Source organism: Phascolarctos cinereus, unplaced genomic scaffold (assembly GCF_003287225.1).
Source record: "Phascolarctos cinereus isolate Bilbo 61053 unplaced genomic scaffold, phaCin_HiC Scaffold_2;HRSCAF=192, whole genome shotgun sequence".
NCBI lineage: Eukaryota > Metazoa > Chordata > Mammalia > Diprotodontia > Phascolarctidae > Phascolarctos > Phascolarctos cinereus.
The window spans coordinates 77,659,732-77,686,270 of record NW_027555625.1 but is presented as its reverse complement, the minus strand read 5'-3'; the positions used below and the strand labels follow the sequence as shown (position 1 = coordinate 77,686,270).

Genomic DNA, 26,539 nt, shown 5'->3' with positions numbered 1-26,539 from the left:
AGAAAGATAATATTGGAGCATTCACTTTTCATGTTCCTTTTAGACGGCATCTTTTACTTCTGTCAGAGAAAGAATATCAAGAAAGTAAGGGGAGATATATTTGGTAGTTCGACTTTTCTCCAGGTCTAAGCCATAAGATCTGACCTTTCTTTTCCTCATTAGATCAAAGGATCAAAGGATTTTAGAGCTAGAATGGACCTGAGAGACACCTACGCCATTCCCTTAATTTTGAAAGTGAGTACATTAATAAACAGGGAGGGCAAGTGACATGCCTAAGATCCCAAAGGAACTCAATAGCACATCCAAGACTCAAATCTAATATAAAAGTAACTTCCTGACTTTAACAGGGGAAGTAACAGCTGAGGAACAAGAATATAAAAACATAGGTCCTTCACTAAGTCAGGCTACTGCGAACAGTCTCTACCTGCTGTGATTTTCTCTTCTCTCCCTCCCATCTGCTCTTCCTTTTTATTCCCCTTTCCTTCTCTTCCATCCTCTGTCCTACCCTTCCTCAAAGTAATGTGGCATAGCATAGAAAGAATAGGATCTGAAGTAAAAAAAACAAAATTAAAGTCCCAGCACTGACACTTTCTAGATGAGTAATTATAGACAAAACTCCAATATTCATAATCTGTAAAAAGATGATACTGATAACTCCCCTATAATCCACATGGTGAAGAAAGCACTTCATTACAAAGCACTTTAGAAATGCAAGTGATTAGCACAGTTTCTTATGCTACCTTTACACAAATTGATAAGGTCACACAAAAAGTGGATAGCAGAGCTTCAAACCTGGGTTCTCTGACTACCAATATAGAGCTCTTTTCATCGAATTGCACTGCCTTCATTGAAGTCATAATAAGCCCAGACACTTATTGTAGTTCTAAGTACATATTCACCCCATAAAAATTATTTACACGTTGGATAGAATTCAGAGGACGTACTGGTGTTTTAAATGCATTCTGTCAGTCCTATCTTCATCATTAATGATAACAGAAGTACTGTGAGTGGGATCGCACAAAAGACTAAATCAGAAGAAATAAGTCCAAATCTTGGCTCTATCTCCTACTAGTTCTATAACTTATAATATAACAAATTATAGCTTCTTGGTGTGCCTTAGCTTCCTCATCTATAAATGGAGAATAATAACAATAATAGTTGATCATTGCAAAGCCTCCAACTCAGTTCTGCATTTGCTTTATTCATATATCATAAATATCTGAAATAGACCCAAGGGTATTTGACGCCCACATAAAGAAATTGTTAACTATTTAAAATCAATCAATAAACAATCAATCAGTAAACATTTATTAAGTATCTACCACGGGACAGGCACTGTGTTAAGTATCATCAACACAATAATATAAAGAACAATCCACAAACAATGTGGCATTTTTTCAGGCAAAAATTTAGATATATTATGAACCTACCTACCCTTAAATCCATTATAATCTCTCCTAAACAGAACTACAGCATCCAAATTTTTAAAAAAGGAGTCAAAACAAAACACTTTATTAAACATTTTATGTACCTGGATAACATATGGTTCTACAAAACAATAAAAATTTTAAAAAGTTAAACAGTTCATCTTGTGGAATAATTTCTCCATCAATTACAAAATGTCACTGGGACTTAAGTATAAAATTTTTAACATACAGCAAGGAAAGATAGAGGCTGATGACTTCAAATTTGAATCTGGAGGTCACAATGAACCAGTGGATGAAAGAAATGCCTACAAATGTTCTCCTATGGGCAAGTAGCATTAAGAATAATAATCTCAAAAAGAAGATAGTGATTAAATACATTAAGAGACTTTTTGGAGGCAGCTTGGTGGTGCAGTGGATAGTGTACCAGCCATATAATGGTCATATAATAACAATTGAAAACGAAGTCAATTACCCTACAACAATAAATAAAAGAAAAAATTTGCTTAAAAAAAAAAGGAAAGTGGGGGGAAAAAAGGCTGAGACCCTGATATACAGGTCAAAAACCTGAAAAAATATTTTTATATGAAGCAAATGTCATTTTTCCATGCAAGAATAAAAGCCAATGACAGATATATGATGTTGGATTTGTCGAATGTAACTGAAAGCAGTTGCCCAGAGTCACACAGTTGAGAAGTGAATGTGGCAATATTAAAACTCAAGTCTTCCTGTCTTTAAGTGCAGTACTCTGTCCATTATGCCACCTATTGGCCTTAAAAGCAATAGCTCCCAACATGAGCCGAGAACTCACAACCCTGACATTAAGAATCTCCTATCCTCATATGGCAACTGGCTTACATTCTAATGACAATAACACATACATAATTAGGACTACATATAAGATTCCTACATAGTAGATAGGAAGTAACCTTAGCAGAGAAGGCATTCTCAGTTGAGGGTATAAGAAAAGGTGGGCTGCAGGTGAGTCTCAAAGGAATCCCAGGATTCTAAGGCCGGAAGCGAAAAGGAAAAGATTTCAAAAATGTAAGACACCCAGTACAAAGCCAGGGAGTTGGGTGGTGGAGTGCAGTATGTGAAGAATATCAATTTGGCCAGTACAGCTAGGTTGTATAGCATGGGGAAAGGAACAAAGTGTAAGAAAGCTGAAAAGTCAGAAAGGGAGTAGGTTTTTAAGAATTTTAAGTATAAAAGAACATGATGTATAATCCTAGAAGTAATAGAGAGTCAGCTGAACATTACTGAGAAAACAACATATTAGCTAAGGATCATAAATAATGTGTTATCACAGGGTTGTAAGGAACAATTCATTATCCCTATCTCTGGTACCTTCTTTGCTGCCTTAAAGTCAACAAGACAAATCAAATCAACAATCAGTCAATAAGCATTTATCAAGCATTTACACTGTGCCAGGGCACTGTGCTACATACTTGAGATACCAAAAGAAACAAAAGACTACTCTGCCCTCAAAAACTTCAGAATTTAATGGGGAAAACAACAACAAACCAAATGTACAAACAAGCTATGTATGGGATACACAGGAAATTATTAACAAAGGGAAGGATAGAATTAAGAGAGCTTGCAAAAGGATTCCTATAGAAGATGGAATGTCAGTTGAGACTTAAAGGAAACCAGTAGGTGAAGATAAGAAGGGAGAACATTCTAGGCATGGAAGACAGTCAGAGACCTGAGCTGAAAGATGGAGTTGTCTTGTTCGCAAAATAACAAAGAGGCCAGTGTCCCTGGATCAAAGGCTATATGATAATGAGTAAGGTGTAAGAAGACTGGAAAGGCTGGGGAGCAGGGGATTTATAAAGGATTTTGAATGCTAACATAGGATTTTGTATTTGATTCTGGTGGGGGAAAAGTCACTGGAGTTTATTGAGCAGGGAAAAGAGAAAGGGGGAAGGATTGGCAAGACTGGACCTGTACTTTAGGAATATCACTTTAGTAGCTGAAAGGAGGATGGATTGGATTGGAGTGGGGAAGAGACTTGAGGTAGGGGAACCCACCAGCAGCTATTCTAGTAGTACAGACATGAGGTGACAAGGGCCCCTACATCAGAGTAGGGGCAGAGAAAATGGCAGAGAAAAAAAGAAGGAATACTTGAGAGATGCTGCAAAGGAGAAAACAGCAAACCTCGGCAACAGATTGGGTGGGGGGAGGGGGTAAAAAGGGGGAGAGGGTAAAAGGGAGGAGTCAAAGATGACACCTACTTTGCAAGCCTGAGGGACTTGAAGGAAGTCATTGCTGTAAGAGGGCTGTTGTAGTTGTTTGTTCTCCATTTTTTTTTCCTTTGACTAGGCAATAGGGTGAAGTGACTTGCCCAGGGTCACAGAGTGTTATGTGTCTGGGACCGCATTTGAACCCAGGTCCTCCTGAATCCAGGGCTGTGCTCTATCCACTGACATCAGGAAGGTGATGCCATGACTTGTAAGTGAATGGGATTTAAGTGAGGCAGGGCTGTGCAAAGTTACAAGCCTCACTTTCTCCTCAGGGACCATGTGGGTCTAGTAGCAAAATATAGATCAGGATGACTGGAGATGGCCCCAGAAGCTGTGGGAGACCTTGGCCTTTCCAAGTGAAGGTCTTTCCCAGGTCCCAGTTTGACTGAGGCAATTCCCATTCAGTCATTAAGTTTAGATAAGAAATGAGGCAAATAATGGCCTCTTTTACCTAGTAAGAAAAAAAAAAGCAATCTGGGAGGGGAAGAACCTCAGGATTTCCGCCCAAAAAGGAACAATTGCTATTTACATTCACTCTGAGCTATCAGGGCCCAAACAGTGACCAAGTGGGACTTGGTCTGAGACCTATTATTGGCCAATCAATGACAGTCACAGTGATTTGGGTTTAAGGCATGGTCCTTAAGAAAGAAATCTAGCCAGTAAACCCTAAGATATCTTGTGAGGTTTCACCAATCAAAATTTCTATTCCTTTGGTCCGAGCACCTGCAGGTAGGGGTATGATACCCCATGTGGAAGGAGGAAGGGAGGGAAAAGGGAAAAGGGAAGGGGAAGAGGAAAGGAAAGGGGGAGGAAAGGAGGGAGGGAGGGAGGGAAGAAGGAAGGAAGGAAGGAAGGAAGGAAGGAAGGAAGGAAGGAAGGAAGGAAGGAAGGAAGGAAGGAAGGAAGGAAGGAAGGAAGGAAGGAAGGAAGGAAGGAAGGAAGGAAAGGAGAATCAGGATGGAGTGTCTCCTGTGAGGAAGTGCAAGGTGGCCAGTGTCACTAGATTGTAGAGCATGTGTCAAGGAATAAGGTTTAGGAAGACTGGAAAGGTGGGATGGGGACAAGTAAGGGTTTCAAATATGTCTCAAATCCCCCTTTCTAAAACAAACAAAAATCTGAAAAAACTTTCACCATACTGTTCTGTCCCCTCAAACTATTATCCTGTATCTTCTCTCTTTCTAACCCAAATTCCCAGAAAAACTCCCTATACTTAGTGCTTACACTTCCTCATTCACATCTGAACCTTTTACAATGTGGCTTCTGGCCTCATCACTCAACTCAAACTGTTGTCTTCCAAGTTACCAGTGATTTTTAGAACACCCACTCTGACAGTCTATGCTAATCCTCATTGTCCTTGCCTTTTCTACAGCAGTTAACACTATTGACTGTTCTCTTCTCTTGCACCCTCTCCTGATTGCTCCTGAGGCTCTTTTGCTAACTCATCATGCATATCATACATCAGAGGTGTCAAATTTGTGACCCCTGGGCCACTCTGAAGTGCTGTCTGAATCAGATTAAAATGTGATTGGCAAATGTTTAATAAAATAAATAAAAATAAAATACCACACAGATAATGTTAATTTGAGGTTTTCTAAATCAATGTGCTGCATACAGGGATCCACTTTTATTCTAGTATAACACCATTGTCATATACTGTCTGGGTTCCTTTTCTCTCTACAAACTCTCATTTTTAAATTTTTAATTTAATCAACATACATGGTTTAATTATCAATTCTACATAGAATACTCAAAGATCTATATAACCAGCCACAGTCTCTCTCCTAAGCTTCAATGCCAAGTCAACAATTGCCTATTAAACACTGGAAAATGGACATCTCACATAAATCTCAAGCATAACTTGTCCAAAATAGAACTCAATATCTTTACACCAAAAGCTCTACCAAACTTTCCTCCACTGAATTTCCCTAATTTTGTTGAGAATGTCCCCGTTTTCCCAGTAACTTTAGTATCAGTCACAACTCTTCATGCTCACTTCTCTCACACATGCGGTCAATTACCAAAATTTGTCATTTCTACCTCTAAAGCCTTTCTCACATTCATCTGCTGCTTACTACTCACACAGCCACCATCTTTGTTGGAGCTCTCATCACCTCTTCTCTGCACTATTATATCAGTCTCCTGACCTCTAGTCTCCCTGTTATCTAATTCATTCTCCACACAACTGCCAAGCTGATTTTCCTTAACACAATTCTCACCACGTCAATCCTACAGAAAACAAACTCCAGCAATTCCCCTACTGCCTCTAAGATAAAAGGTCAATCTCTGTTTTTAGCTTCTAAAGCCCTTCATCATCTGGCCCCAACCTATCTTCCTGCTTCATCGTGTATTATACCTTTCCAGCAGTCTATGATTCAGTCAAACAGGCCTTCTCTCTGCTCCTCACATATGGCACTCCATTTCCCATATGCAGTGGCCATCACCCCTTCTCCGCTCTGCCTCTTAGAATACTTTACTGCCTTCAAGTCTCAGCTAAAGCGCCACCTTCTATACCAGGGGTTCTTACCCTTGTTTTGTGTCACTGATGCCTTTAGCAGTCTAATAAAGCCTATAAAACCCCCTTTCAGAATAATATTTTTAAATTTACAAAATAAAATACATAGGATTACCAAAGAAACCAATTTTAATGCATCAAAATATTTTTAAAAATAAATAAATTCATATATATCCCAGTTTAAGAAATCCTCTTCTACACAAAGCTTTTCTTGATTCTCCCCAAGACTAAAGCCTTCGTTCCCTAATTACTTTGTATTAACTATCTTGTGTTTATTTTGCACTTTATTCTATACCTCTTTACATACGTAAATGATGTCCACATGATTAGAAAGGAAGCTTCTTAAATCTCTAGTATCTAACACAATATCTGGCTAGTAGACACCTAATAAATGCTTGCCAATTGTTGACTGATTATCAAATTATCAAATATTGCATAAGCTACCCCAAAGAACCATAGTAGCTACACATCATTTATTGATTACCATAAGGCCTTTGGCTCAGTTCTGTATTAATGGTTTATTCATGTGCTGTAAATAGCATGAAAAAAATGTTCTCTATTAAAAAAAACTGCAATAATGTTAAAAGCAGTTGATATAAAATATGGCATCTTTCAAGAGACAGTTTAAGCACATTATAGTTTTGCCTTGCCTTAAGCCCATTATGAGCTCTCCTAAATGGAACTAAGTATGGCTTCCAAGTTAAAGAGAAGTGTTACCAAAACATCTTATTAATGACAAATATTCTGGGGCCAGGCCAAACCTACATCAGTCCATCAATTTGGGCTTGGGAATTAGAATACAATGAGGCATATTTGGACTACAAAATGCAATAAAAACAACTTTATTGATAACAAGAGATTAAATGAATACAATTCTTAAAGTTAAAAAGGATATTAAGATAAAATACTACTCCTATCCACCTCTGCAGTCACCGTGGCAATCATCACACTAAGTCAGGAACGCATTCCTCGAAGGTCAACAGTAGCTACTCAAAACCTCCAATTCCAGCTCCCCCTAGCCTGGACCTTTCCTAACCCAAGCAGCAGTAAAGCCAAATTGTCTCCCCACCCTACCCCCCTAAAGGAAAAGCTCAGCCTACATAAAACAGGTGCTGCTCCCACCTCCTACTTTGAAGTCAAAGTCCCAAAAAATTTCAAGGGGAGCTTCCATCATTAAAGTAACCTTAAATTCACCAAGAAACCACTATATAACAAGAGAGCTCTCTTCCTTCAGGGGGAGGATTGATTTATCAGAATCTAGGTGGGACATCCAATCCTAATAATTAGGAATGCGATGATAAAACTGCCATTGTAAAAGTCCATTCTAAAATTCAAATATATCAGGGAAGAGAGGAAAGGAGGGAGGAAGGGAGGAAGGAGCATTTATGTAGCACCTACTATGTGCCAGGCACTGTGCAAATACCGTTTCATTTGATCCTCACAACCCTGCAAGATAGGTCCTATCGTTATCTTTATTTTACAGTTAAGGAAACGGAGACAGGCAGAGGTAAAGCAACTTGCCCAGAATCACATGGCTACTAAGCGTCTGAGACAGATTTGTCTGCAGGTCTTCCTGACTCCAAGCCTAGGGCTCCATCCACTGCGTCACATACCTGCTAGGGAGAAGAATCTGCAAAGGATAGTGTCACAAAAACCTGGAGAATAAAAAGTGTATCAGGAAGAAAAGGGTGACCATATCAAAGGCTGCAGAGATTTCACGAAGTTTAAAAATTGAGAAAAGGTCATTACATTTGTCAATTAAGAGATCAAAGTAACTTTGAAAATAGATGATGAGGTTGGAAGCCTCACTTCAAAGAATTAATGACAGTGAGAGGACAGGAAGTGGAGGCACCCACTGGAGACCCTCCCGTCAAGGAGTCTGGCTACAAAAGAAGGGGCTCTCTTTTTGTGGTGGTTGTTGTATCCTCAGCACTTAGCCCAGTGCCTGGCACAGAGTAGATGCTTAATAAATACCTGTTGAATTGACTTGACTTATTGCTTACCTGTCCAAATCTATTTTCTCCAGGCCCCAGACCACTCAGAGATATCGCTAAAGAGTCAGAGCAAATAAAAACCATGTCTGCCCTTATCTTTCAAGACTCACATGTCAACTATTGAGATCATACATAGCACTGCCTATTGAAAAGATCTGCCTAGAACCCCATACCTCCTCCTCCTCCTGAGTACTGGCTGCCTAAGTCTAGTCATATTTACCACTCTCATAATGTGCAAAGCACTTTCATCAATGAACCAGGCAGAACAATACCCCTCAAAAGCAAGGCTCTCAGAACGAAATAGTCCATTAGAGTAGTGAGAGAGGCAACGCACTGGAGACTGGACTAAATGTTTCAGCCTTGAGCAGATTCACGTCCTAATCAGGAAAATCCCTACTTTTGGGAGGTGCCAGGCAAGCACAATGTTATCTCAACAGTTCCGTTTAACAATGGAAGTCTCTTATGCTATATTCACTTTATTAGAGGAGTCATAGGGCACTTTACAAATATTATCTCACTTTACCCTCACAATAGCCCTGGGAGGTAAGTGCTATTATCCCCATTTTACAGATAAGGAAATACCACATTACCTCCTACACTATCTTTCCAACTAAAGAGTATGAATTTCTTTCTTATCCATCTTCAAAAAAAATCCTTTTTCATCCCTTTGGTCACTTTAGCTACATTAATTTAATATACACTGACATTTTAAAGTATTTTCTGCTTTTATTAAATTATATGGAAAATAACTAGTAGGAAAAGTTCTATGAAAAGTAGCTTTTAATCAACTGAATAAGAAACTAAACACTCCCTAGTTCTCATAACCCTGGTGAGGAATTACAGTGAACAAAGTGATGTGATATTAATTAAATTCTTGGAAAGCATTCATAATGCTTACTGGAAATGGAAACCTTATGAGGTCTGAAATGCATGGAAAACAGTTATCATGTCTGTTATATACCCTTGAATTTACCCACTTTACGTATCTATTTAAATTTTATCATTGTAATCATAAAAATGCAGCACTTAAAGAATAAAAGATTTAAGAAGGGAAGTAATACATAAATTTATCTTATGAACAATGATATTAAATATGCTGATGTGAAAAAAATAGGAGATTTAAATAGGACAACCTAGTTTTATAACCAAACTCTCCCACTTCCATGATGGAAGACAACACACTGACCAACCCCTCTCATAGCTTAGGTTCTCCAATCTGGAAAATAAGGATGACAATACTTTCTGTACTTTCCCAATGCTGCTATTGTGGAAAGACGTTGTCATCTGTAAAGTATTAGAGAAATGTAAGCTATTCTACTTGAATTATTTGTGTACATGTCTCATCCCCCTACTAGTTTTTATGTTCCTTCTTTATCCTCCATCTTTATATTCTAGACCCAAAGTCCAGGGTCTGCAATTCATGTTTGTTGAATTGAACACCAACTGTAACAATAAACACTTAACACTTCTCAAAGACGTTATAATTTATACCAGGCTTTCCTCATAACAACATCATGAGGTATAGTTTCATAGGTTTTATGCCTTAATTGGTATAGGAAACTCTCAGTGAAGAGACTCTACAAGTACAAATCTTCAACTACTCCATGACTTCCATTCTTAAGGAGTTGCCCTGGGTACTGAGGAGTTGAGTGACTTAACCATTCAGTCTATGTTGGAGGCAATATTTCAACCCAAGTCTTCCTGAATCCAAAGCTAGTTCTCTATACGCTACACCACACTGCACAGAGATAATTAGACTCGTTTTATAGCTGAGAAAACTAAATGTCAGAAAGGTAGTATCTGGGGGAAGTTTGGTGAACTAAAAATGCAGTATTACTTAACAGTACAGTAATGACAAGCTAAAAAGTTAGAATATATTATGAGAGATGTTGGACTGACGATGTCCAGAACGCAGGAGGTGTTCTGATGATAATCAACAAGCATGTCTTCAGTGCCTGTTATATGCTGAGCACCAGAGATGCAGAGTAAGGCAAAAGACAATCCCTGACCCTGTCTCAGGCAGACCTGAATCATTTTCTTTAGGTCTTGGCACAAAATAATAATAAAAACTTGGAGCTGGAGAGTCCTAGAGGAAAGTAACCAAGGAGGTGACATACCTTGAGAGCTTGTCATAAAGAAGTAAAAATCTTACTTAAACTTTATGAAAATGCTTTATTCTAGATTCTGGGTCCCATGAAGAACAAAAGGGAAGACTAGAAATTTCTTATATTCCCTACTATAGAAGAAAGAGGAAGAGGAAAAGAAGAAGGAGAGAGAGAGGAAGAGACCAAAGAGAAGAAGGGGGACAGAGTAGAGAGGGGGAAGGAGGAGGAGGAAGAAAAGAAGAGGAAGGGAAGGGAAATGGAGAGAGGAATGGAGGAGAGGAGGAGAAGAAGAGGGAGAAGGAGAAAGAAGAAGAAGCAGAAGAAGAAGAAAAAGAATCACATCTATTTCTGTGGGGTCCAAAGCGAGCAGTTACCTGAAAAGGTCACAGTTTTCTGAAATGCCAGTGAAGAATGCAAAACTTTAAGGTGTTCAATCAGTACCCCTCCCCCACCACCCTCTGCACTCAGGCAGGGCACACCAACCACCTCTGAAAATATAAAGAACAGAGAAAACTTGGGCGGTGAGGGAGAAGGGCACAGTATTAAGGCTACACCTGGCCAGAATAGGCTTGGAATCCAGCTGGAGTAAGTTCTACTGCCTCACCTCATCAAGAAGCCTCTTATAACAGGCATCAAGGCTAGTAAAAAGGAAATTCTCCAAAGTCAGAGAAAGCTAAGAAAACATCAAGGTACGTGCCTGGTAAAGACACTGTCAAAGAGCAAGGAGTTGAAAAGGGAGCAACAGGTGAATGAACGTAAGGGGAAAAGATAGAAAGGAATGGAATAATAAACATGAATAAAAACAAATGAGTCAGGATACAACCAAAAATGACATGCTCCACAAAACCTAAGCCTAATATCAGTGAAACAGAGACATTCTAATAAGTGCACATGTATCACAGGGTTGTTGCAGGGATCAAAGATATGTAAACATATATATATGTACATACACATAATATATGTAAACCTCAGAACCCTACATAAACAGAAGTTATTATTGTCATAACTGTAAAGTAATCTCTCAAGTGTATTCAAGATTGTGTCACCTCCAAAAAATGTTTCCTCAATGTATTTAAAAACAACAACAACAAGAAGGAGACATTCAATAAAAGCAAGGAATGAGAAGTAATGGGGGAGGAGAGGAGTGGAAAAGATAAAAGCAAATTGTTGAACTTGCAAACACTTCAAACAACAGAAACACAAAAAAGGTAAATAACTGCAACTACCAAACTACCAAAGACTGTACAAGGAAAAGGGGGGAAAAAAACTAGAAAGAGAAAGACACCAATTGGGTTAGGTAAAAAAAACAAAACAGCAATCACTAAGAGGTGTCTTTATAAAAAATATCCAAGGAGATAAAAATAAAAGCAGAAATTAAGGAAATAGGAGTAGTGACATAGGGAAATAGAATTGAAACATCATGGATTAAACTACAAAGCCCACATCAAAGTTGAAGCAGTGTACTTTGTGGCACTAAATTATAGAATGGGAAAGTGAAGGCAGAGGTGGAGGTGGGAGGAAAACATGGGATGTCCCCTAATCTAGTACATAGGTTAACAACAAAGGGCAAGAAGAGGGCAAATGAGTAAAGTAGGGAAGGAAGGGATTCTAACATGAGGAAGAAAGTGGGAGATCTTGACTCAATGTGGGGAAGGGTTTCACTGAAGAGCACTCTCATAAAGGAAAGATACATTCTGTAACGAGAGATAGTAACTTTATAATGAGTCTGCTCTTCAAGTGGGACTTCTTATTCCCCAAATGATAAATGGTCAAAGGATATGAACAGGCAGTTTTCAGAAGAAGTAATTAAAGCTATCAACAGCTCTAAATCACTAATAATTAAAGAAATGCAAATCAAAACAACTCTGAAACACCATTCCACACCTATCAGGTTGGCTAACAAGACAGAAAAGGACTGGAAGGGACATGAAAAAATAGGGGCATGAATACACTGTCTGGGCAGCTAGGTGACAAAGTGGATAAAAAACTGGGCTTGGAATCAGGAAACTCATCTTGGGTCCAAATCCAGCCTCAGACCCTTACTGGCTGTATGACCCTGGGCAAGTGACTTAATCTTGTTTGCCTCAGTTTCCTCATCTGTAAAATGATCTGGAGAAGGAAATGGCAAACCACTCCAGTATCTTTGCCACTAAAACCCCAAATAGAGTCATGAAAAGTTAGACATAACTGAAATGACTAAACAGTAATACACTATTACTGGAAAACAATTTGGAACTATGCCAAAAGGGGCTATAAAAATGTGCATATCCTTTGACCTGGCAATACTGCTACTAATTCTGTGTCCCAAAGAGATCAAAGGAAAAGGAAAAGGATCTATATATACAAAAAGACTTATAGCAGTTCTTTTTTATAGTGGCAAACAATTGAAAATCTGAGGAGATGCCCATAAAAGTTGTGATATGATTGTGACGAAATAGTATTGTGCTTTAAGAAATGATGAGCAGGACAGTTTCAGAAAAACCTGGAAAGACTTGTATGAGCTAATGCAAAGTAAAGTAAGCAGAACCAGGAGAACACTGAACACAGTAACAGCAATATTGTAATAATAATAATCAACCGTGAAAGACTTAGCTACTCTGATCAATAAGATGATCCATGACAATTCCAAAGGACTCATGAGACAAAATGCTGTCCATCTCCAGAGAGAGAACTAATGAAATCTGAATGAAGACAAGCATTTTTTTTTACTTTCTTTACTTTTCTTGCTTCTTTTTCCAACATGGCTAATACGGAAATATGTTTTGCATGATTTCACATGTATAATAAGCATGATATTTCTTGACTTGTCAGTGGGTGAGAGAGAAAAGGAGAGAATTGAGAATGGAATATAAAAAAAATTTTTAAAAGAGAGATTGCTTCCTCTTAAGGAGTACTGTGCCTCCATGAACAATATCTTCCCTCAGGAAAAAGGAAATTGGAGCTCGGAGTTCCTAGGGGCAAATGGCATCCAGAAGAGTGAGAAGGGATGTGGTAAATGGGAAACATGGTAAACAAGAAATAAAATGATCATGGGGAGGATAAGTGGTAGACTAGGACTACACAATCTGAGACACAGGGAAGTGTGCTACTATTGGGCAACGCTTCCCTCCTCATTATCTCCCTCATTAATTGACACTTCTGAGAGAGAGAGAGAGAGGCACAAGGGAAAAAAGGGGTGTTGGTAAGGTCTACAAAGGCAATAACATACATAGTGAATTGGGTTTTTAAATTAACAGTAACAAAGCAAACTATGCTTACTTTTCTGTATATTTTCATATAAATTGTATAAAAGCATTTGTGTAATCTGAATAAAGGAAGGGAAAATGCAAGAGAAAAAAAGAAAATGCTTTGTTCTAGAAAAACTCTGGGTTATTTTGTGGTATAGTGTAGAAAGATCAGTACACAGATAATTTTTTTTTTAATTTGGATATGACTCCTTGCTGTATCATTTCCTACTTACTTAACTGTCTGACTCTGGGTAAGTTGTTTAACTTCGATGAACCTCAGTTTACTCCTCTGTGAAATGAGGTCTCCTTCTTCCAGCTATAACATTTTATAGTATTCTAAATCTATTTCTTACAGCAAGTTCCAAGGATTTCTCTCTGTAAGTGCTTGAGACGAACTGCAACCACTTCCAGGGAGAGTCTAAGGGGAGTCATATGTAAACATCCTGATACCTGGCGACCAGCTATTGCTGAAAATATCCACTGGGAGCAGGAATATTTTTCTCTTTAAGATGAAAACAAAAGTTTTTGTATATCTTAAAACTCATCAGGAAGATAAAAAGGGGAAATTCCATTTAAGACAGAACTAAATAATTAAAAAGATAGTAATCACTCATGGTTAGGTGGTGCCAATATAATAAAAATGAGAACACAAGCTAAATTAATTTCTTATTCAGTGCCTCACCAAACTACCAAAGGACTACTTCATAGAGCTAGAAAAGGTAATAACAAAAGGATCTTTTAGTACCATATCTCAAATTATTACACCAAGCAGTAATAATCAAAACTACTTGGTAGTGGTTAAAAAACTGAAAAGTTAATCACTGGAACAGATGAGGGATACAACAGATACAGGGTGTTCCAAAAGTTAAGGCTTTTGGAACACCCTATAGAAACATACAAACATAGTAAAAGCATTTGCCCTAAGGTCAGGAAGAGCTGATTTCAAATCCCACTTCTCATATCTACTAGGGGCACCATGGATAATACTACCAAGCAATTCTCTAAGTTGTGGAGAAGGTGCCAAACCAGATGGGTAGAAGAAGTTCCTCACTAGCGGCTCTTTAAACTGGGTCTAAAGCAACTCACCTGTTACTTTTTTATCCATGGTACCAACAATCCTTTACAGGTTATCTTTCTGAATACTGTGGATTGTTCACATCTGCTATATAATTCAGACTTGGTTTTACAGTGGTTTCATTACCAACCATAAAAACTGTAACAGTGGAACTGTATAAACAAACTGAATAGTGTTTTTACTGTAAAACATGAATGTAATATAAATATTTGTCTTTGCCTTCTCTCAGCATCTGTAATGAAAGCAGAAAATTCATGCCATATGTTTATAGTACAAGTAAAAATAGATCTCCACAATTCATCCATGTGGGTGTCAGTTAAGCTGTTTAACGTTTTTAATTCATCCATTTTCCTCTGCAAGTAAAGTTTCCACAAATCATATAACCCTTAGAATTGTCAGCTGCTAACTTCACTGCTGTTTTTAAAAGGTGTACTTGCCCCCCCCCAAAAAAAAAATGGAATATGGTAGACTTTTTCAAGGTAATAAGAATGCTGTCAGGGACTAGGTTAAGTGCCAGATTTCAGGGACCCCCAACCAAGCAAAAAAAAAAAAATCAAATAACAATGACCCAGTGAGCCTGATCCTTGCTAGAACATGTAAAGGTGACATTTTATAGAAAGCTTCCATCAACTCAATTCACTCCTTGGGGAGCACTCATGCCTGCTACCTTACCTATCTCCTCAGTTTCTCTAGTCCCAATTACAAAACCTGTCAGCAGTTTAACTATCCGACCCACAATCCCTACAAAGCAACCATTCCAGCTTCAGTTTCTTCCCTTTCTGCCCTTTCAAATAAACTACCACTGATAGCATTTTCTCAATACTCACACTACCTTCCCCTCCCCTGTTTCAACATAAACAAATCCCCATGTAGTCCTCTATTCTAACTTTGTGGCTTCAGCATTTGTCTATTTGCCCAAATTAGCCATATCTTCCACTCCTTAATATTCAGTCAATAACCAAACTGATTTCTACCTGCTAGAAGGAATCTGTAAAATCTACATCACTCCCCGGCTAGATCCAGGCCACCTATATTGTCAATATTGTACAAATTTAAATATAAAACCACTTCTCAGAGAGTTTCAAAAACAGCTTTACTTTGAGCTAAAACAACTACAGAACCTTAAAATTTGGAAACTGTGAAACCATATATCTTTCTACAGTCTTATTTCCAAATTTAACATGCAGAAATTGAGTATATTACAGGGAAAAGAATGGTAGATTTTGGAGTCAGAGGGACTGCGTTCAAATCTAGGTGCCATCATCAAATACCCGCATGATTATTAACTGCTCTGGGCCTTGGTTTCCTCATCTGTAGAATGAAATAAATGGCTTGGTTGACTTCTAAGATCTTTCCTATCTCTAAATATATGACCTTCTGATGTTATGAGTAAATTATTTCTAAATCATTGAGTCCTTTATGAATGTTGCTAAAGCTTGCCCAAAGCAGAGCTCTTAGTATATAAATGTCAATAGGAACAGTTGGATTTTCTCAAAAATGATACAGAGATCAAAGACTTCCTGGGAAGTCATAACAGTCACACAAAACCCAGAAGAGTTTTATGGGTTCTTAGCAGCCTTGGGAAGGAAGCTTACAAGCCTACAGTCACACTATTGGCAGGTTACCTACTGGTAAAATGAGAGGTGATAAAGAAACCAGAAATCTGTGTGATAATTGTCAGAGAAGCAGGGAGTGCATTCTCAGAAGCCCTTCCAACTCTTGTCAAAGGAGATCTATAATAGCCCTTAGCATCCACCATGACTGAGATATAGTAGATGATAAAAGTTCTGTTGAAGATAGTGGAGTAAAAGCAGTGACTTCCTTGAGCTCTCCTCCAAATACCTGTAAAAAATGGCTCTAAACAAATTCTGGAGCAGCAGAACCCACAAAAACACAGAATAAAACAAATTTCCAGCCCAAGACAACCTGGATGGTTGATTAGAAAAGTCTTTTGAGCCTGGCTGGGAGAGGAACACACTTCAGTATGAGCACGCAGGCAAAGACCAGGCTTCAGTGAACCTGAAGCAGGCTTCAGAGGACTGAATCACGGGCAACTGTGGTGGTTTCCAGACTTCTCAACCCACAAACACCAAAGACAACTTAGAAGGTCAGTAGGAAAAATCTGTGATGGCAGTGAGAGAGAAGCTCAGTTCCAGCTTCAGCCCCGATGCGGCACTAGGACGATGGCTGCTTCCAGAGCTCTCAACAGACAGACTGAGGGGGAATCAAGTGGCTGATCAGAGGGGAATTGCAGGGATCTCTTTGCTGGTGTTGGGGCAGGATTCTCTTGCTTTGCCTGTGCTTGGATCTGGGTCACAGTTCTGGGTGGTGGTCCTGGGACAAGGAGAAGCGCTTGCGTGGTGGAGTTTGTGGTGGCGGTGGAAAGGGAGTCCGCCTTACAGTTCCATGATAGAAAAGAGCACTTGTGGTCACTTACAGACCAGAGCACAGGCCAGGAAAGGAGTAAACACCTCGCCCTTGATCACAGCACCTTGGAAGAACCGAAAATTTACAGTTTCCTAGAAGTATCTCTGAAAACAGTCACAAAGTCGCCAAAGCTTGGGACAGTACATTCTCCACACTGGGAGCAGACTCCTACCTTAACAAAGAGTTCACAACTCAAGTAACTGGCTGGCATCATGAGCAAACAGCAAAAAAAAATCAGACTACAGAATCTTTCTTTGGTGACAAAGAAGATCAAAACATACAACCAGGAGAAGACAACAAAGTCAAAGTTCCTACATCCAAAGCCTCCAAGAAAAATATGAATCAGTCCCAGGCCACGGAAGAGTTCAAAAGGGATTTTGAGAAGTAAGTAAGAGAAGTAGAGAAAAAACTGGGAAGAGAAATGAGAGTGATGCAAGAAAATCATGAAAAACTAGTCAACAGCTTGCTACAGGAGACCCAAAAAAATACTGAAGAAAAGAACACCTTAAAAAATAGCCTAACCCAAATGGCAAAAGAGGTCCAAAACTCCAACGAGGAGAAGAATGCCTTAAAAAGCAGAATGGGCCAAATGGAAAAGGAAGTCCAAAAGCTCACTAAAGAAAACACTTCCTTAAAAATTAGAATGAAGGGGCAGCTAGGTGGTGCAGTGGATAGAGATCTGGCCTTGGAGTCAGGAGGACCTGAGTTCAAATCTGGCTTCAGACACTTGATACTTACAAGCTGTGTGACCACGGGCAAGTCACTTAACCCCAACTGCCTCATCAAAAAGCCAAAAAAAAAAAATTAAAAATTAGAATGGAGCAAATGGAAGCTAGTCACTTTATGAGAAATCAAGACATTGTAAAACAAAACCAAAAGAATAAAAAAACAAAAAACAATGTGAAATATCTCACTGGAAAAACAACTGACCTGGAAAATAGATCCAGGGGAAATAATTTAAAAATTATTGGATTATCTGAAAGCCATGATTAAAAAAAAAAAGAGCCTAGACATCATCTTTCAAGAAATTATCAAGGAAAACTGCCCTGATATTCTAGAATCCGAGGGCAAAATAGAAATTGAAAGATTTGAAAGATAAAAGTCCTGTTTTCTGCCTTTCCTCCCATGTCTTGAAACTACATAGTCCCTCCCTTCCAGCTCCCCAAACTCCTTCCTGGATGGCCAATCTCCATCCAGGGCAGAAACCACTAGGTCTACACTGGAAACTTCCCTTGACCAGATCAGACAGGGTCTGTTGGGCAATAGCAGGACTGTGCTAGATAAGAGACAGACAAGCACACAAATATCACCTCCTTTCCCTTCCTCCTACTTTACTCTTTTACCCCCTCTCCCACTCTAGAACTTTCCCTTCTTGCTTCCAGCTTTCCCTCCCTTCTAGGCTCTCATTCGTCTCCCTGACCCATCACCTTCCTACCAGAAAGAAAGGGGAGTAGGGGGCAAGGGTAGGGAATTTTAGCTTGAATTATGTAGTTCTCCTAAACTTGGAGGGGAGATAACATTTGTGGGCAAACTTTTATGCCTCTTTTCCAGAGTATTTCTTCCCAGCTGCTAGCTAAGAAGTCAGAGTGGGGCTTCCTTCGCTGACCAGTGATGGTCAAATGCTTTTTTTTTTCTTAAATACTATCATTTGCTGTTGGTTTTGTACATATATAGTTAATTTCATACAAACAGATTATCACATGTAAAAAATGCAATATAAAATATTAAGTTACATAAATATAAAATACATATAAAGCAAAATGGAGAGGAAGAGATGATAGAAAAATAGTTTGTTATTCTTTTCCTTTGGCAGAGCTTAACACAGGACAAGGTACAGATTAGTGTTCAAACAATGCTTTTTGAGGACCCTGATCATATGACCATGGGATTTTGAAGATAGAAGGTACACGGATCCAAGAATCTAGTCCAATCCCCCCCAATTTTATAGATGAGAAAATAAATTTTAGAGTTGTGATGCAACCTCCCCAAGGGTTCCTGTTAACAAGGAACAGATCAGGATTTGGATGGACATCTTCTAGGAAGGGGAAGCAAAGAAGCATTTGTAGTGTCTACTATGTGCCAGGCACTGTGCTGAGCACTTTAACAATACTAATATAAATAAATTGCAATAATAAATATTATAAAGCATTTAGCACTATGCCTGACACAAAATAAGGACTTAATAAATGGTTTTTGAATTGAATATTAATGTTAACTATTTGATCCTCATAATAACCCTAGGAGGTAGGTACTATTATTAACCCTAATTTTACAGCTGAGGAAACTAAGGCAAACAAAGGTTAAGTACCCTGCCCAGGGTCACAAAGCTGGTAAGTACCTGTGACCAAATCTGAACTCAGATCTTTCTAATTCCAGGCCCAGCACTCAATCCACTGAGTCAACTAGCTGCCTACTCTTCTGTCTTCCAATCAGGTGTTCTTGTCACTACAGCACACTGAAGGTGTGCTACATTTGTTATTCTAAAATAAAATCTATACAGGAATTATCTGCCTAATGTAATTAATTGGCTCTTCAAAAATTATGACAGCAATGAACTAATCACCAAGCATCTGCTAAGCAGTACCTGTGAGTAAGTCTCCATGTGAGGAATGCGATGGGGAGAGGGGGAGGCTGATGAAGGAGGTAAAAAAAACCCTTATTCTGAGGGAGCTTACCTTCTATTGAGGCAAACAACCTGTATATATAAGTATATGTATACAAAATATGAAATAAATATGGGGACGAGGGGAGAGGGATAGGGTATAGAAGGTGGCTTTTACTTCAACTCTGAAGGAAATTAAGGTTTCTAAGAGGCAGCAGTGAATAAAGTGGGCATTTTAGACAAAGTGGACTGTCCTGCAAAGAAAATGGAATCTCTAAAGTGAAGAAAAGCACGAAGACTAGACTGGTTCAGCCAGAATATAGAACACATGAAAGGGAGTAATGTAAAATAAGTCTGAAAAAGTAGGTTGGGATTAAGTTATAAAGGGCTTTAAGGGTCAAACACAAGAGTTTGCATTTGATCCTAGAAGTAAGGCTAGAGTTTACTAAGAAGTGAAATGACAAAAACTGACTGACACTTTAGGAACAATTATTGTTTAGGAACCACACTGTGTATGACATATTAGAGAGGGGAAGAGACTGGAGGCTAGGAAACTAACTACAGAACTATTACTGTAGTCTGAGAAGGAGAAGAGAGACTAAATTAGAACAATAGTCATGTGAGCGGAGAGAAAGTAACAGATACAAGAGATATCATGGAAATAGAATGATTAAGATTTGGAAATCAGTTGGATATGCAGGGTAAGAAAGAATGAGTTGTCCTGAATGATACTGAGATAGGAATCCTGAGTGCCTGGAAGGATGTTGGTACTCCTGATAAAAATAGGTGAGTGTGGAGAAGGGATGGGTCTGAGGGAAAGCATAACGAGTTCTGGTTTTGATATGTTAAATTTAAAATGCCAATGGGACATCCAGTTCAAAATGTCCAATAGGCAACTGGAAATGTAGTACTGAAGCTCAGGAGAGAGACTAGGGCTGGATATGTAAATATGGGAGTTAAAAAGAAAGTAAGAAAGAGAGAGAGAGAGAGAGAGGAGAGAGAGAGAGAGAGAGAGAGAGAGAGACAGTCAAGAATGTCAGATGCTGCAGAACAGCCAAAAAGAAGAATGGGAAAAGACTGTTATATTTGGCAACTTAAGAAATCAGTGATAACTTTTGATATGGTTTGACAGAGAGGTGATAGACAAAAAGTACAGAGACATATATCCAAAAATCATTGAACTATCTGAACACCATAACCAAAAATAAAAGCTAGGCATAATTTTTTTTCAAAAATTCTTAAAAGAAAACTGCTTAGATCTCTTAAAGCCAGAGGACAAAGTACAAATAGAAAGACTCCACTGGTCATCTCCTGAAAGAAATCCTCAAATTAAAATTCTAAATCCAGAGCCTCCACATCAAACAAAAAATACTGGAATGCTTTCAAACATGGGACCTGTCTGATTTTAACAGGTGAATTTAAAATTGATATTATCCACAGCTTAATGAATACAGAAAGGCTGTCAGAGTAAGATTGTGTAATGGCAATAAAGAGAAAGGCATGTGCTACATCCTGCCACCAGCATCTCAGGGCAGGAGAGAATGGACAAGCCGTACTGGAAAGAATGGTCAGAGGTGCAGTTTCTTCTGAGAGTACCAGAAGGTGGAAGGAGCCTGAGAGAAAGACAGGTGAAACAACCTGATAGAAGTCATTAATTCCATGGCAGTACTGTCCACGAATACGAAGCAAAAACTGTGGCTGCTGTGAAGAGACGAACACTGAAGGGAGTTAACACTGCCTGACTCAAGCATTAGCTCAAGTTGCTTCCAAATCATTTGAGCTTCAGCTCAGGTAATCATACAAATGATATAACTCATACCAATCGGATTTGGTTATACTCTGTTGATAAAACTATTACAAAATAACGTTGGTCCCATCAGTGCTATGTGGGATAAACCCAAATACATGCTTGATTTCATGTTTGCATTTAGAATAAATATTGCAGATTTGTAAAGATCCATTATTTAAACAAAATTATTGTAATTCTTTTTCACTTTGGGAACTGAAATGTAGTATCAATTAAGCTTCTAACAGAAAAGCTACAGTTTAAAATAAGTAATTATTCCAAGAAATTTGCCTGTTATTGAAATAAACATCATTAGCTAAAATTCTGTTGGTCCTACTCAATTAGAATACTGTATAAATTAGAAAAGAACCACATATAACGCAAAATTTCCCCTTCTCAATGCATAGATTCAGTGTTTATCATAGCAATCCGTACACCAACAGCATTACACTATGTGTCACCAAGTGTTAAAGTCAATCAAGCTGTGAACAAGAACAATCATTCTACCTTTGCAAAGTACTGGTATTTTTCATGGCTATGATAGGTTTTCCAGCACTCAAAAAGAGATTTATTTCAGACACTTCTTTCAGATTAGAACAAATCATATTCTGCACTTCTAATTTTCTCTTTTCTAAGTAATAAATGATCAAAGAAATTAAAAACTATTACCAAGTCTCATTCCACAACAGTATGCAATATGCTGAAAGGCAACAGAGATATTTTGCCCCTTTCCAGTTTCTCTTTCAGTGGACACATATGTTGATAAGCTTCAGATATATTAATCATAATATAAGTTGGATGAGGAAGACTACGTGTCAAAGTCTGCACAAGATAGTCGTTCTGACTTGAATAATTAAAAATAAGAGAATTTGTATACTTGTTTCTAAGACCTATGGCTCATTCTCCAAGGCCTTTCAATTTGCTTAGCAGTTACTGATTTCTGACAAGTCCTATCTATTTACATTACATACTAGGAGGCAAGGAGGCAAGGAGGGAGGGAGGGAGGGAGGGAGGGAGGGAAGGAAGGAAGGAAGGAAGGAAGGAAGGAAGGAAGGAAGGAAGGAAGGAAGGAAGGAAGGAAGGAAGGAAGGAAGGAAGGAAGGAAGGAAGGAAGGAAGGAAGGAAGGAAAGAAGGAAGGAAGGAAGGAAGGAAGGAAGGAAGGAGGGAGAAGTAAAAGGGAGAAGAAGAGAAGGAGGAATTGAAGGGGAAGGGGAGAAGGGGGACAGGAGAAGGCAAGAAAAGGGAAAAGGGGAAAGGGAAGATGGAGAGAGTAAGAGGAGAAAGGGGGGAGAGGAGGAGGGAAGGAAGGACAGAGGGAAGAGAGTAAAGGAAGAAGAAAAGAACATTTATATAGTGCCCATTATGAGCCCAGCATTGTGCTAAGTGCTTTACAAATACCGTCTCACTTGATCCTCACAACAACAGTCTTGTAAGGTAGGTCCGAGACTCAGGGAATTTGATGGGCCTGCTCCTTCTGTGCTGTATCTCAGTGAGATGCTGTATATCCTGGGCACTGAGAGCTAGTAATAACAATCATGTGAACTAGATAAAAAGCCCTTTCAGCCCCAATCTCCACCTCCCATGTCCATACCCACAGAGTACATACATGAAGGAAAAGCTCTGCCACAATACATCAGGCGATAGAAAGTATACATACACAGGTACAGAAAGGACCAGGGAAGTACCCAAAATCACACATACCTGTTGCTTCCCCACCTCGTTAAGGTAAAATCTACAAGGATCAATGGAAGACAGAGTCTCTCACTGGATATATTCCCTGGCCACTTGTCACATCTCATTCAAAGTAAATTATTATGGAGAAATGTTAATGGAGTTCACAACTACAAACTGCAGAGAACTGAATCCTATGAACCAGATAGCTTGTTGTCCACAGTTCAGGGATAATTTGCCTCTGTTGTTTGTGCGTGTGCTCAGTCCTTCAGATTTCAGTCTGAAAAGGATTATATTTCCAGAAATTGCAGTGAAGTCTAATGGACAACATATTTTGTCTATCAGTGGCTATCAGGAGGAAATATGGGAGATAATTTCAGTCCAACCAATTACAAGGAAGACTTGACACTGAAAAGACCAGTCACCCAAAGTGGGCTAACTAAGGTCTTACCAGAAAGTATATCTATGAGATGCTCCTATCTATAAGTTAATGTAATTAGTAAGCATCCTAACACACTAATATGGGGCAGGCAATTTGTTGAGACATCAGAGCAATATGAAAGCAGTCATGTCCATTATAACATGTACACAGGAAGTGTACCAGTATCAGGGAACCCTAACAGCAAATAGTGAAGACTCAACAACGGGGCCTGAGGCATATGGCAGGTTTCCAGTACCAAAAGAACTGAAGCACGTGGCAGGGTACCACAAAAGAGGAAAAGATGGGGTCCTAATACTGAGCCTGGGTTAGGCAGAGACTGGTCACAATGGACAAATCAATAGCCCAGTTGCTAAAACCAGGATTCAAGATCACAACAGGACCAATAGTAAAAGGCTGGGCCCTTGGAGCCATGGATCTATATGATGCTTCAGGCCAAAGGTCAAAGACAGAGCTAAGTATATAGGCTAGATAGGGCAGGGAAGAGAATAAGCATTTATATAACCCCTATTATGTACCAAGCACTGTGCTAAGTGACTTCAAAAATATTATCTCAACTTGCCCTAGACTGAAGTCAGTAAGGGAACAAACACAGGCATTATATCATTGCAATAAATTCCTATTTCCACCAAATAGTTATGGAATTGGATGCCCGAGTTTTTAGGATTGATTTAGATCATTGATTTAGAGCTTGAAGGGACCTGAATTGAGTTACCATTTATACCATACATAGATTACTAATTATCAAACAATTAGAAAACTGCTGTAGTTTATATTAACATTGCCTCAGTCCTTTAATGATTCAAAAGTTATTTCAAGATTTCAGGGACGAAGGGAATGATAGAGAAATACTATGAAAATAATTATTATATAACCTTTCATAAAATCTTGTGTTTGGAGGTTGCCTCCTTTGGTCTTACAATCAGGTGTCATGGATCTCAGATCCACCACTTGCCAGGTGTGTGATTTTAAGCAGGTCACTGCACCCTAAACCTCAGTTTCTTCGTTTATAATATGAGGATAATAATTTTGCACTGCTCACTTCATAGAATTGTTATAAGGAAAGCATTCTGTATGTAATAAAGTGCCATAGAAAGGTGAACTATTATTATCAAAAATAATACTTATAGATTTACTGTGCCAGCTTATAGCTTTAATAGGATATTAATGATTTTATTTGCCAAACAACTGGCTAGGATAATGACTATCATATTGTAATTAGGCACACTAAGGGTGCCTGATATGAGAACCAATTACAACATAAAAATCAAAGAAACTTTAACAGCAAATTTTCCCATGTTATTTTTCAAAAATGATGAAAGCTGCTATTAAAATTCTGAAGAGGTTCTAAAGAGGTAGATGGTAGAGTAGAAAGAATGTTGGAATTGGATTTAGAAACTTGAGTTTCAATCCGACCTTGGCCACAAAGTTGCAATATGATGTTGAATAAATCATTTAACCTCACTAAACCTCAATTTCTTAATCTGTGAAAACAGAATGACAACAGTTGTCCTATTTCCCAGGTTGTTGTTTTTTTAAAGCAAAGTGCTTTGTAAAATGAAAAACCATAGGAAAATGTGGGCTACTATTAACAATAATACTGGCATCATACCTAGCATATATGTATATATATCTGATCACTTTTTATTTTAAGTAGCTGTTTTGTATTTTTTTTTAACCTGCATATTGCTCACAATTTGATGCAAATTTTAAGCATCCTGTAATTCATCAACTAATTCTCTCCTGGCTACACATTGCAAGTAATTAAAGTTCAGTAATAACTTATTCTTTCTGCTTCAGCACCTGCATTTCATTTGTTTATTTTCCCAGAGTCATAAATCTGAAGGGCTGTCAAAGTGCCATAATATTAGTGCAATAATCAAAGTTAATTAGTCCCTTTCAATAAACAACAAGAAAGCCATTACGAAGATGCATTGAAGGTTCTCCAACTACCCAGTTTACAGATCATATTGTCTTCTGAACAACTGGAATCAGAAAGTTGATGGTAAATAAAGCTAGCATTCCTCAGTAATTTAAAGGAATTCTGTGTTCTTCATTTTTACGAGTTCATTAAATGGGGGTAAGACAGAATGTGACTACACCAAGCCTTTGTCATCTGCTAGAGAAAAAAATTACATACACTGTTTCACTTACTTACTGGGTCTCCCCACAGATATCAAAATCTTTAATATTAAAAGGACAGAGGGAAATGAGAGTGGGCCCAACAAAACTTACAACTTACAGGAACTCAATACCTTCAATAACTGAATTTATTATTTAAAGGATCTTAGAGATGTACTCATTGGGATTTTTTGAGAAACAATCCTATAGAACTAGGAAGGAAGACTTTAGAATAAAGGGTGACAGTTATAAGAGGCACATTTGAGCTCAAGATAAGGAAGGACTCTATTTTACAACATGACTAATGTAGTAGTATGTTTGGTATGATTGTACATGTATAGCCTATATCAGATTGCATGACATCTTGGGAAGGGGGTAAAGGTGGGAGGAGGAAAAATTTAGAACTCAAAAGCTTGTAAAAGTGAATGCTGAAAACTAAAAATAATTAATTAAATAATTTGGAGGGGGAAAAAAGGACTCTCTAAAAATCAGAGCAAATTAAAATAAAATAGGCAGCTCTGGAAGGAAATGAGTTCTTCATCACTAAAAATTTTCAAGTAGAGTCTGGAAGACCACCGATTCAGGAATCATCATCTTTTCTCCCAAACCCAGCCTTTTTTGGAATCTCTATTTTCCATCAAGAGTACCAGCATTCTATGCAGAGAGACAATATTTACACAGTAATGTAAATAAAAGTCAACTCAGATTTATTAAATGCTTACTCTGTGCCAGGTACTAATCGACAAATTACATATTTAAGAACAGACAACTCCTCCACCCCAATTCTATCATCATAGAAACTGCAGTTGGCTGGACTCCATCAAAGTAATCAATTTGAGGGACAAGTTGAGAATAAATGCTTAATCAATGTTAAAGGAATAAAGTACTTTTATCATTAGATAAAGGCAGGTG

The 26,539-nt window shown here is 38.3% G+C and overlaps 1 protein-coding gene across 4 annotated transcripts in view; it reads right to left on the bottom strand.

Annotated features, from left to right (window-relative positions):
• WWOX (WW domain containing oxidoreductase) overlaps positions 1-26,539 on the bottom strand; it is a 1,215,541-nt gene that overhangs the window by 1,078,627 nt on the left and 110,375 nt on the right. The gene's annotated exons all lie outside the window — the stretch shown is intronic.